The sequence below is a fragment of the Macaca fascicularis genome, chromosome 10 (genome assembly GCF_037993035.2).
Source record: "Macaca fascicularis isolate 582-1 chromosome 10, T2T-MFA8v1.1".
In the NCBI taxonomy this organism is placed as follows: domain Eukaryota; kingdom Metazoa; phylum Chordata; class Mammalia; order Primates; family Cercopithecidae; genus Macaca; species Macaca fascicularis.
Genome location: NC_088384.1, coordinates 106,646,345 through 106,659,680, shown reverse-complemented (window position 1 = coordinate 106,659,680; position 13,336 = coordinate 106,646,345). Strand labels below are relative to the sequence as shown.

The following is a 13,336-nucleotide window of genomic DNA, read 5'->3' as shown; positions in this document are numbered from 1 at the left end:
TAGTCCCAGCTACTCGGGAGGCTGAGGCAGGAGAATGGCGTAAACTCGGGCGGCAGAGTTGCAGTGAACTGAGATCCGGCCACTGCACTCCAGCTTGGGCGACAGAGCGAGACTCCGTCTCAAAAAAAAAAAAAAAAAAAAAGAAAGCCAGACTGCCCGAGATTTTCACTCCAGATTCCTCCAAAGGCTCTGGCTGTGCTCCCATGCAGGAGTGGGATTCCCTGCAGGGGACAAAGGTAGAGCCATCTGGGAAGACCTGGATTGCCATCTCATTCCCCAAGCTCCTTCCAGGCTCCTCAGACTTCTGCAGAAATCTAAAGACATACTTTCTGGAAAAATGTAAACCAGGAGGTCTATGAACTGCAGCAAGACTGCTGGCACAGTGGAAGATGTGAGCGCTCCACCAAAAATGGGGTAAGAGCGGCCATGCACAAGCCAAACACCAGGAACTCAAGTCCTTTTCCCCAAGAGACACTCACACTGCTGGCCGCTAGACCCTTCTCCTCCAAGTAGGAGGCAGAACATCTCTAGATAATCTGACCAGGCAAAAGGCACAACCAAAAGACATCCTCAGACTGCACAACCGGCAGCCTCCCTAGAGGCCCTGTGGCTAGCGCAGTGTTGACAGGCCCCTTACCCCTGCTCAAGACTCACACACTCCAATAAGCCCTTACTCTCCACCACATGCAGATACCACTGATGATCAGATATAACAGGAAAGTCTCTAACAAAAAAACAAAAAACAAAAACCAGAAAAAAAAAAAAAACAACCCTTAGAGGAAACAAACTGCAGAGAATAGAAAGATTTAAAATATATACTAATATACTAAGAAAGAAAAGTCATCTTGCATCTACGTATTAAGAACAGAATGTTATATAAAATAAAGATGTCTCTCGAAACTTAAAAACAAGATAGCAAAAATGACAAGTTCAACTGAAGAATCAAATAGAAGTAGAAGAAATCCCCCTGCCCAAGAAAGTAAAGTCAAGAAAAAAAATAGAAAATTAGCAAACAAAAAAATACAAGGAAAGAAAACATCAAAAAGTAATTCAAGAAAACCTCCCCAACCCATCCAGTACTCTGCCTAATGACAAAAACAGACCCATTCTAAGGCACAGTAATTGCAATCCCAGAATTCTGCGGACAAAGAGAATGTTCTGTACGTTTCTGGGAAGAAAAAACAGTTCACTTTCAAAGGATGGGGTGATTAGCATAGCTTCAGACTTTGCAAGAACACTGAAAGCTGGCCAGCAATGAAGCAATGCCTTCAAGATTCTAAGAACAATGATTTCCACCTGGAATTCTATACCTAGCCCAACAGACATGAAATGAGAAGGGACAACAAAAACATTCCAAGGTGGGTGGATCGCCTGAGGTAGGAGTTCAAGACCAGCCTGGCCAACATAGTGAAATCCCGTCTCTATTAAAAATACAAAAATTAGCTGGGCGTGGTGGCGGGTGCCTGTAATCCCAGCTACTCGGGAGGCTGAGGCAGGAGAATCACTTGAACCCAGGAGGCAGAGGTTGCAGTGAGCTGAGATGGCGCCACTGCACTCCAGCCTGGACAGCAAGAGCAAAACTACATCTCAAAAAAAAAAAAAAAAATTCCCTGATGTGTAAGGTCTCAATACCTTTATCATTCATGCTCCCCTTTTCTCAGTAATCACCGGAGCATCTTTTCCACCTGAGTGATTAAATAAACCAAGAAAGAGAAAGATATAGGATACACGGGGGGTGGGGGAGAAAGACCCAAGAGTGAAGACAAAGGAAATTTCTGCAAAAACTGGAGGGAGAGACAGCACGGTGACAACTACATGACAGACACGGGAAGTGAGCAGGCTGGATTGGAGGAGTATGACTCACGAGATAGCTGTGTGAACACGCTATCCCAACCATGCCATACCAACCATGACCTAACAAAACTACCAGAGGAAAACGAGAAGACCTGAAATTCAGGAAACTGGATATCCAGTAGAGAAGAAAAGCAAAGAAAGTCTCAAGATGACAGCTGTGAGTGGCAAGTCTATAGACCAACCACCTAGATACACAGAGAATGGAAATTGCAAGTGGGATGTCTCCAAGGAAAAACTTGAAACTGAAACCGCTCTGTCCAATACAGTAACCCCGAGCCACATGTGGCCAGTCTGACAAGAGATGTTCTGTAAGTGTAAATATGCATTGGATTTTGAAGACTTAGTAACAAAAGAAATAATAAAAGCAAAATATCTCAAGTATTTTAAATACTGACCATTTATTGAAATAACATTTTGAACAAACTGGGTTAAGTAAAAGATACTATTAATTTCATCTGCTTCTTTTGACCTTTTTTACCACGGCTACAAGAAAAGGGAAAATCATGTATGTGGGTTGTAATATGCGTCTACTGGACAGCACTCCCTGATCTTGTGGAAAATTGTTCTGTAAGGCTATAAGAAGATATGGGAAGATTAGCAAAAGGTACAAAGAAAACTATGCAAATAAAAAAGAAGGCAATTATCATGGGGTATGGTGGCATGCATCTATAATCCCAGCTACTTGGGAAGCTGGGGCAGGAGGCTCACTTGAGCTGAGAAGTTTGAGATGAGTCTGGACAACATGGCAAAACCCACCTCTACAAAAAATATAAAAATTAACCCAGCGTGGTGACAAGTATCTGTAGTCTCAGCTATGCAGGAGGGAGGATTGCTTGAGCCCAGAAGTCCTGGGCTGCATGCGCTATGCCGATTGGATGTTCACACTAAGTTTGGCATCATTATGTTGACCTCCCAGGAATGGGGGACCACCAGGTTGCCTAAGAAGGGGTGAACAGGCCCAGGTTGGAAATAGAGCAGGTGGAAATTCCTATACTGATCAGCAGTGGGATCGTGTCCACAAAGAGCCACTGAACTCTAGACTGGGCAACATAGTAAGATCCCATCTATTTAAAAAACAAAATAGGAAAAAAATTAAAAAGTCAATTATTAACAACAGAAATGTTTAAAAAAGAAACACAATACAGTACAATACTATCTGTGACTACGTACAGAGGCAAATAATGTAAACAATGAGTACCGATTTAACCAAAAGGTAAAACATTGGGAGAATGGGGGAGGTGAAGCAGAGGGAAGGAAAAGAAAGGGGATGGCTGTTTAAGAAAACTAAATCCTCCACCTTAGTAATGGTCTCGATTAATATACCAAAAGATAAACATTTTGAGGTGGGCACGGTGGTATGTGCCTGTAGTCTCAGCTACCTGAGAGGCTGAGGCGGGAAGACCGCTTGAGCCCAGGAGTTCAAGGCTGCAGTGAGCTACGGTGGTGCCACTGTACTCCAGCCTGGGCGACAGAGTTAAGACCCTGTCTCTGAAAAATAAAAAGAATGTATAAGTTTAAAAAAGATAAACATTTTGCTTAGAAATATGGAGATACAAACAAGCTGTAATCAATCAGCAGAACAAAGACTGGGAGTGGTGGTTGATGAGAAAGACCAGAGAAATGGTCTGAGGTGGGGGCGGCAAACCACCAGATTTTGTTTTTTTCAAATGATGGGGTTTTGCTCTTGTTGTCCAGCCTATTAATTTCATCTGCTTCTTTTGACCTTTTTTACTATGGCTACAAGAAAAGGTAAAATCAAGTATGTGGGTTGTATTATATGTCTACTGGACAGCACTCACTGATATTATGGAAAATTGTTCTGAAATAGTGCGATTTCGGCTTACTGCAACCTCTGCCTCCTGGGTTCAAGCAATTCTCCTGCCTCAGCCTTCCATGTAGCTGGGATTATAGGCATGCACCACCATGCCTGGCTAATTTTGTATTTTAGTAAACAGACAGGGTTTTACCATGTAGGTCAGACTGGTCTCGAACTCCTAACTTCAGGTGATCCACCTGCCTCGGCCTCCCAAGGTGCTGGGATTACAAGTGTGAGCCACCGCACCCAGTCAAACCACTGGATATTATCATAAACCGATTAAGGTACTATTTGACTCCTTGAGTCATGTGCATATTCAACTTAGATTTTTAAAAATGTCCACATTCTGCTATTCTGCTTATTTATTTACAAAACTATAAAATGGCAGGTAAGAGTTTTTGACTCATACTAGAAAGCAACTAATAACAGAATGATGGAGCTGGGAGTGGTGGCTCACGTCTGTAATCCCTGCACTTTGGGAGCCGAGGTCGGAGGATTGTTTAAGCCCAGGAGTTCGAGATCAGCCTTGGGCAAAAAAATGATACCTCGTCTCTACAATAAACTTAAAAAATTAGCCGGGTGTGGTGGCGTGCACCTGTGGTCCCATCTACACAAGGGGTTGAGGCAGGAGGATCACTTGAGCCCAGGAGATTGAGGTTACAGTGACCCACAAATGCATCACTGCACTCTAGCCTCCCTAACCTGGGCAACAGAGCGAGACCCTGTCTCAAAAACAAAAACAAACCCCACACGAAAAAACGACAGCATGATGACAGATTACAAACCTACCTAAAAGTAAATAAATTAATCCAATAGTAACACGTCCACTGCATCACTTACAGATGAGATTAAGCTTTCTGGGAAACGCCATACAGCACAGAGAGAGAAAAAAAAAAACCTGAAAGAGTAAAAATCTAGGTCTTAAATTTGTTGTTCTACTTATCATTTGGAAGCATTCAGCAGTGAGTACAAATTCTGCCCTTGAAGTGAAAAACAATCTGGTCAGTCCAGCTGGTGTGACTGGATGAAGATGTAAGAAATATCTGATACAGATAAACCACTCGGCTAACGAATATATACTCGGAGCAAATAAGGGCCAAAATGTCAATAACAGTTGCAACTGATTTTATTCAGCCAAAAGGATTATGCATATGTACTTTTTTTGGTGTGTGTGTGCATGCCTGAGAGAAAAATAAAAAAAAAAGAAGAGATGGAAGAAGGAAAACGTGGAGATGTCATTTAACAAAGACATTGAGAAAATAAAAGGTATCTACGTAATACTTTTAAAAAAATAGATTTTAAAATTAAGGTATACTCAGAGTAAAATGCAAAGATCTTAAGTATGTACTTGAGTAAGTTTTTAAAACTGCCTTTAAGGTATATTTTACAAATAATAAAACATACCCACTTAAGGGTTCAGTGAGTTTTAAGCAATGTCTACAACCATTTAACTATCAATGCAACCAAGATACAAAACATTTCCATCACCCCAAAAAGTTCACTTGTGCTTCTGGTTCCAGTCAATTCAACCTTCCACTCCCACTCGCCTACTGCCACCAAGGGCAACCACAGTCTGCTTTGTATTGTTCACATTTTTTTCCATACCATCTATCTAACTTACTGCATTTACTACACACAGTTTGCATAATACTTTGAATTCTCTGTTTTTCTTCCCGATACTGTTAATTTGTATGTCTTCTCTTTTTTCTTGGCCAGTTTAGCTAGAAATTTATCAATTTTATTGACCTTTACAAAGAACCAGCTTTTCAATTTAATTGATTTTCTTTGCTCTTTGTTTTATACTTCATTAACTTCTACTCTTATTTCCTTTCTTCTTCTTACTTTGGATTTAATTTGTGCTTTTTCTAATTTCTTACAGACAGTATGTAGTTGGGTCATGCTTTTTCAATCTAATCTGACAATCTTCATCCTTTAATTCAGGTATTTAGAATATTTACATTTAATATAATGATTGGCATGGCTGGATTTAAATCTGCCATGTTGCTAGTTTAGTTGCTTTCTATTTGACTCATTTGATCTTTGTTCCTTTTTCCCCTATCTCTGCCTTCCTTTGAATGTTTTCCTTTTTTTTCCATCTATCTTATCTCTACCATTGGCACATTAGCCATATCTCTTTATTTTCACCTTTAGCGGTTCCATCTGGTTTACAATATGCATTGAATTCATAATGGTCTACTTTCAAATAATAGCGCATTTTACCAAAAATATGACAACAGCAATTGTCCACTTACCCTTTATGCTATTATCATACATCTTTACTTCTGTGTTATAAATATATTACTTTTGCTTTAAATAAATTTTAAAATGATAAAAATATATTTCATATTTATATGTCACTTTTAGCAGTCCTCATTCTTTTAGATATATCCAAATTTCCATCTTTTATTATTTCTCTTCTGCTTCAAGGACTTCCTTTTTTTTTTTATGCTAGTCTGCTAGCAACAAATATTCTGCCTTTATTTTTTCCCCAAATAAGTCTTTATTTCACTGCCTTTTTTTTTTTTTTTTTTTTTTTTGAGAGATGTGGTCTTGCTGTTGCCTAGGCTGGAGTGCAGTGGCGGTCCTAGCTCACTCCAGCCTTGAACTACTGGGCTCAGGCAATCCTCCCTCCTTAGCCTCCAGGCTAGCTAGAATTACAGGTGTGGACCAGCACATCCAGCCAATTTATTTCATTTTATTTTTTGTAGAGACAGGGTCTGGCTATGTTGCCCAAGCAGATCTCAAGCGATCCTCCTGACTCAGGCTCCCAAAGTGCTGGGATTGCAGGCATGAGACACTGTACCAGGCCTACTTTGGTTTTTTTTATTTTGCTGAAGGTTTGTTGAAATGCTTGAATCTGTTGCCTTATAGTTTTCATTAAACCTGGAAAAAATTTGAACATTATTCCTTCAAGTATTTTGGGGGCAGACTTGTTTAATATTGTTCCATATGTCACTAAGGATCGCCCCAATCCACATTTTTTTCCTCTCTGTACTTCACTTGGGTATATTCTCATATAGATGTTCACTGTTTTTTTTCTTCTGCAGTGCCTAAACTGCTACTAATCCTATCCAGTTAAAGTCTCATTTCAGATACTGTATTTTTCTTCTTTAGAAATGGTATTTGGTTCTTTTTCTTCCATTATCCTCATTATGTTGTTTTTCTTTAAATCTACTAAGTTATTTATAACAGCTGTCTTAATGTCTTTATCTGCTAATTTATCATCTGTCATTTCTGGGCTTGTTTCTATGTCTGATTTTTCTTCTAGCTTAGCATCACATTGTTTGCTTATTATTATTACTTCTTGTGTATCTGACGGTTTTCGGTTGAATATTTCTACCAAATATCCTATGTATTACGGAGGTCTGTCTCTCCATTCTGGCCGATGCAGACTTGAATGAGTGCTGGGAATTATCCATTCCCCAACAGTTGTTCTTTATCCAAGCTCATGAAGATACACCCTAGCAAGTGTATACTGTATCCAGCCAGACTCAAGGTGATCCCTTTGCAGATTTCTGGAGTTCTTTCTGTCACAGCCTGCTCATCCTTAGTACCCTGCTCTGCAAATCCTAGCCATTTCAGCCTCCTTTGAACCCCAATCTGCATCCTAAACTCAGCAAGATCGCCAGGCAGAAAGTTCATCCTAGGGCTCATCCCTTTCCAGTCTACTAAGGTAATGCTTTTATTATCACTCCATAGTTTTCGTATTAGTCACTAGATAAAAATTAGATATCAGAGTGTCAACATTTATTCAACAAGTATAAAGGGCCTAATGTGTGTCAGGCACTGTTTTGAATATTGGAGCTACAGCAAAGAACCAAACACAAAAAGTCCTTCCTTTATAGAATTTACCTTCTATGAGAGAGAGAGACAGAAAGACAAAATATATGTCAGCTGATAAGTACTAAACTGAAAAATCAAGTAGAGGAAATAAAAGGAGAAAGTTGGGGAGGTTTTTTTTTTTTATGATAAGTAGGATGGTCACAAAAGACCTTCCAGTAAAAGTGACACTGTAACAGAGATCTGACGAAGGTGAGGGAGTGAGCCATGGGAATGTCTGGGGGGGAATATTCCAGGTAGGAGGACGCTTGGCATGTCTGAGGAAGAGAAGAAAGCCATTGTGGTGGGAGTGAGGGGCTAAGTGGTGGAGATGAAGCTGCAGGTCAGGGAGAGCATGCTGGATCCCAGAACAGGTATATTAGTACTATACCTGGCTAGTTAAAAAAATTTTTTTTTTTTTTGGTAGAGATGAGGTCTCATTATATTACCCAGTTGGAGGCTGGTCTCAAACTCCAGGGCTCAAACAATTCTCCAGTCTCAGCCTCCCAAAGTGCTGAGATTACAGGCATGAGCCACTGCACCTGGCCGAGGATTTCTGCTCACAGCAGTAAGTGGATCCCTTCTGGCTGCTACATGCAGATAGGATTGCAGGGATCAATGGTGTAAGGAAGGATACAGTCAGGAAGCTAAGGTAACAATGCAGCAAAGGATGTTGGTGGCTGAAACCACAGTGACAGTAACAGAAGAGGTGAGAAGGGATCGGTTTCTGGATAATTTATTAGAAATCACAGTTTCTGGTGAATCCCTCATCTTTCCCTATTTTAGAATGGTACATGGAAAACATACACATACTCTGAGTACAAGTCTTTATATTTCATTTTGTAAGATAAAATGCCAGGCTTAGAGTCTTAAAATTGAGGGATGATAGGACCTATACAATAAAAGGTAACTATAACATTAGTGGTTTGGAAGAAAGTAACCATACCATAACAGCAAAACAAGATTTCTGTATTCTACAACTGTATCATAGGTAAGCTAACTTTCCAACAGCTATAGAAAAAGCAGATTCATGACTAATGAACACATTTAACTAGCCTTCCACTGCAAGCACAAAATGTCCCTAGAAGATCTTTTATTATGCTAACCAAAGATTAAATAAATACTTCTAATCTACTGAATGTGTAAAATTTCCACAGAGAAAACGAAATAAAATAAAAGCCTTTAAAACTGGTAAGATGACTGTTGGGTAAACTGATGAGCCAAACCAAAAGGGAATAATAAACTTGCCATGAAACAGATTCCCAGAAGAGTCCCCTAAACAAAAACAATAAAGATGTCAGGAATCATTCAGTGTCTGCCTCAACATTTCAGCGCTGGATCACACTAAATTGGAAATTTTACCAATGGGAAATGGTATCAACAGGTAACAAACAGATTCTTTACGGATCCCTCCTTCCCTTAGTCCATACCTCAGCGGTTTTTTTAACAGCCTCCTTGCTCCTAGTGTAGATTTCAGAAATGTGATAGAATAAAACGCCACACATCATAGATGTCAAATGTGTATGGCTCTCCTAGAGTGCAAGCCTGATCATGTGTTCCTGAAGCAGGCCTGGGTGTGCCCAAAGCTTACAGGTAAATGGTTTCCATTTTACTGTATCACTTTACATAGGCATCAGGCACCCAAAGTGATCTGAATCATTTCTGTGGTAAACCATTGTCATGGGAGAAAAAAGCAAGTCTTTCCAAAGTTATGATTTAGCTAGGCTAGGAAGATTCACAAACACTTGATCAAGTTTAAACAAAGCATCTGCTGAGCTGGAGATTTTAAAAGGGTGAAGGAAGTGAGCAGGGCAGAAACCTTCCTCACCTGAATAGTTTCTACAGCTCTTCCTCATTTCCCATCCTCCCCCACTCATTTAAGAAGATAATCGATGATCTCCCAATGAATGCAAAGGGGTAACATAAAGCTCTGGTAACAGAATGAATTAGAGCCTGGAGTTAATTAATTTTTATATTTATTCAGGAAAGCTCAATATCCATTATTCAAACACCTCCCAAATTCAATTAGGCAAAAAGTCAAACTTGGGTGAAAAGCTGACAATGTTTGATTAGAGATTTCTATTTCTCCTGAAAACACAGGCATAAAAGCCAGTTTAGCCTTGTGGAAATATTTCTATGTTTACATTAAGCACTTCATCAAGCGAAACATCACAATCTGGGTTTAACACCCTTCTCCTCGCTCCACAATTGGGTGAATGTCTCTTAGAGGCTCCACGGTAAAAATGCATTACTCATTTTAAAGCTATCTGCTAAGTGAAGAAGTAGAGACAGCAACCCATTAGCAGCCAGGAGTCTGAGAAGAAGTGCTTTGGACTCTCACCTTAGTGTCCCCTCCTAACATAGGCCCAGGCCCAAAGTAGGCACTCAACATAATTTTGTTAACAGAATTAATGGATGCTTCTAAAGGTTCCCAAAGCTTAGTGTCCTTAACAATATACCAACATTCTTTACAGAACAGAACAGAAGTGCTCCTGAAAGGGAGTATGTATAAGCAAATATCTGATCCAATCCTATTTTCTCAATTACTTGTTACAAAATGGAAGTTACTGAAATTACATTTTATTTATTTATTTATTTGCAGTTGACCCACACAGGCTTCTGACCAAACAGTGCCAAAATAGTTACTAAAACATGGATTCAAAGCAGAAAGAGTAATTTTTGACAGTGATCTCTGTTTTAAAAGTCTAAAGGAAGAAAAAATTCCAAGGGTACGTTTTACTCACTGGAACTTCAGGGAACGACAAAGTCCCTTAGCACCCATCATATCTTCTAAGCTCTCCTGGAACCTCCATTCTACAAATGGTTGTCTAATTTGATTGTTCGAGTTGTTACCTGGTTCTTTAGGGAAGCTACTGGCTCTCAGAAATGTACAGACAGAGCTAGATTGAAGGGAAATGCAGAAGTATAGTAAAGGCAATGATTTAAAATGCAGTAAGTGAACACACGGTGTACATTTCCTGGAACTCTTGCAGTAGTCGCTGAATAGGGAGATATATATAGAAGGGGGGTGGGGTGGCTAGCATAAAATTTTAGAAACCAGATCTTCAAAGTAATGCATCTTGAACAAATTTTGTTAATCACAAATCTCATTACAAATGAGAAAACTTCTGTGTAACAAAGTATACTCTGAGGAATACACAAATCATCAGAGGTTCAATATCTTCCAAGTCAAAAGCAAAGCTGGCCGGGGGCGGTGGCTCAAGCCTGTAATCCCAGCACTTTGGGAGGCCAAGACGGGCGGATCATGAGGTCAGGAGATCGAGACCATCCTGGCTAACACAATGAAACCCCGTCTCTACTAAAAATACAAAAAAATTAGCCGGGCGAGGTGGCGGGCGCCTGTAGTCCCAGCTACTCGGGAGGCTGAGGCAGGAGAATGGCGTAAACCCGGGAGGCGGAGCTTGCAGTGAGCCGAGATAGCGCCACTGCACTCCAGCCTGGGCGACAGAGCGAGACTCCGTCTCAAAAAAAAAAAAAAAAAAAAAGCAAAGCTATATCCTTCATATATGAAAGTTAATGAAACAATATATATGTACTACAAAAATGTTAGGAAAATATTTTTTAATTTACATATACATTCATATAAGCAATATGAAATAAGTCAAATACTTAATATTAAATGCTAAGATAAACTACACTGTTTAATAATAAAGAAAAAGCTTAAAATTAAGCTAATCAGTACCAAGTGTGTTTTGTTTTAAATTTTAAAATGACTATGTACTGAATAAGAACACATACTAAAAAGCAAACCAGAATCTTATGTGATAGTTGAATGAGAGACAGGGGTTGAGGGGAGGAAGGAGCAAAACTGGTCAGCATTGAAAAGGCAGCAGGGTACCAAGTAACTGTCCCTGCCACAGCTGGAGGAAGCATTGGGTCTGCTTGTACAGTGGTCTGGGGCAAGGTTAATAGATACTGGAGCTACAAATCACTAACAGAACAATTATGTGCACTTGGAAAACTACATGGAAAAAAATAATCAACTGCTTTACAAACTTCCCACAAATCAAGAGATAAGGGCAGGAATGAGAGTATGAAAAAATGCTTCGTGAAACTGGCATGGAGACCTCCTGGTAGAGACGTTGGGGCTCGTTTCACGCTCTGATGTACACCCACTGCTCCAAACATAAAACAATGGTCAATTAAATTTAGAGAAAACCATAAAGGCACAGCTAGGCTCGAAAACAGCATGAGAATGAAAACAAAAGGCTCCCAACTCAAAATGACCTACAAGCAAGGTATCAAACGCAGAAGATAACTAGTTAGTTCTACAAAAGATAACCAACAAATCAACTAGAAGAAAAATCCATTCCATATGCAATTTATTGTAAAGTTGTTGGGGACTTTAAAAATAAACATACTTGGGCCAGGCGTGGTGGCTCATGCCTGTAATCCCAGCACTTTGGGAGGCCAGGGCGGGCGGATCACTTTAGGTCACGAGTTCAAGACCAGCCTGGCCAACAGGGTAAAACCCCACCTCTACTAAAAATACAAAAATTAGCTAGGTGTGGTGGCACGCACCTGTAAGCCCAGCTACTCAGGAGGCTGAGGCAAGAGAATCGCATGAACCCAGGAGGCAGAGGTTGCAGTGAGCTGAGATTGTGCCACTGCACTACAGCCTGGACACAACAGAGCGAGATTCCCTCTCAAATTAAAATAAATAAATAAATAAATAAACATACTTGGCCACGTGCAGTGGTTCACGCCTATAATCTCAGCACTTGAGGAGGCCAAGGGCAGATCACGTGAGCCCAGGAATTCAAGACCAGCCTGGGCAACATAGTAAGAGCCCATCCCTACAAACAAACAAACAAAAATTAGCTGGGTGTGGTGGCTCTCACACCTGTAGTCCTAGCTACCTGGGAGGCTGAGGTGGGAAGGTCACTTGAGTCCAAGTAGTTGAGGCTGCAGTGAACTATGACTATGTCACTGCACTCCAGCCTGGTGGCAGAGTAAGACCTTGTCTCAAAAAAAAAAAAAAGAATAAAATAAGCAAATAAATATATTTAAGATTAGAAATACATGAAGGAATCGTGTATGAAAAAGATGTTATGAATAAAAACAGGAAGAAGTAAAACCAGAACAAGGAGATGCGACTGAAGAAATGATAAATCCTGGAAATAAAATGAATAATCATGAAAAATTTTTTAAAAACCTCAAGAGATAGGATAAATGCTAGATTAAACCCAGTCAAAGCATGAGCAGATTGAAAGCTACTACAGAGGAATGTGCCCACGATGCAGCACGAATAATGAAACACAAAACAGAGCAGTTCAAAAACAAGGGGGATAAACGGACTCCAGTCCATACCTCAAAATAAGCAGCACTGAGACACGGAGGCAAAGGGTCAAGATGCAGGATGTTGAGAATAAAAAAATCTTCAAAGTAAACTACAATATTGTTTGGAGGCTTAATAGAGCATTAACATGGTCATTTACTTAATTTTTTAAAACTCTATGGTTATGCAGCCATTTAAGAAACTCTTAAAAATTCAATAAAAACGGACCACTGTCATTGATGGTGACCCTAAATCATTTACAAAGCAAAGCCACTTTATATGTGTGTGGCTAATAGCTATTTTTGATTCCCTGAGGCCTGATGTAGTTTCAGAACTGAAAAATTATTTTCCAGCTAGAATGAGATTCATCTGGAATGGAGCATCCTATCTTTAAGAAAATACTGTTATCAGTAGAAGCAACATATTGACATGGTGGTCTACCACTGAAAAATTTTAACGCGGCCGGGGGCGGTGGCTCACACCTGTAATCCCAGCACTTTCAGAGGCCGAGGCAGGCGGATCACAAGGTCAGGAGTTTGAGACCAGCC

The 13,336-nt window shown here is 40.0% G+C and overlaps 1 protein-coding gene across 3 annotated transcripts in view; it reads right to left on the bottom strand.

Annotated features, from left to right (window-relative positions):
- The window catches only part of PTPN1 (protein tyrosine phosphatase non-receptor type 1), a 74,066-nt gene that overhangs the window by 24,187 nt on the left and 36,543 nt on the right, over positions 1-13,336 (bottom strand). Inside the window, exon 2 of one of the 3 annotated variants that reach the window (XM_065523300.1) lies at positions 12,193-12,306. The exons of the other annotated variants lie outside the window; for them this stretch is intronic. The gene's annotated coding sequence lies outside the window, so the exon portion shown is untranslated. The remainder of the gene's footprint in view (positions 1-12,192; positions 12,307-13,336) is intronic. 3 annotated transcript variants of the gene reach the window in all.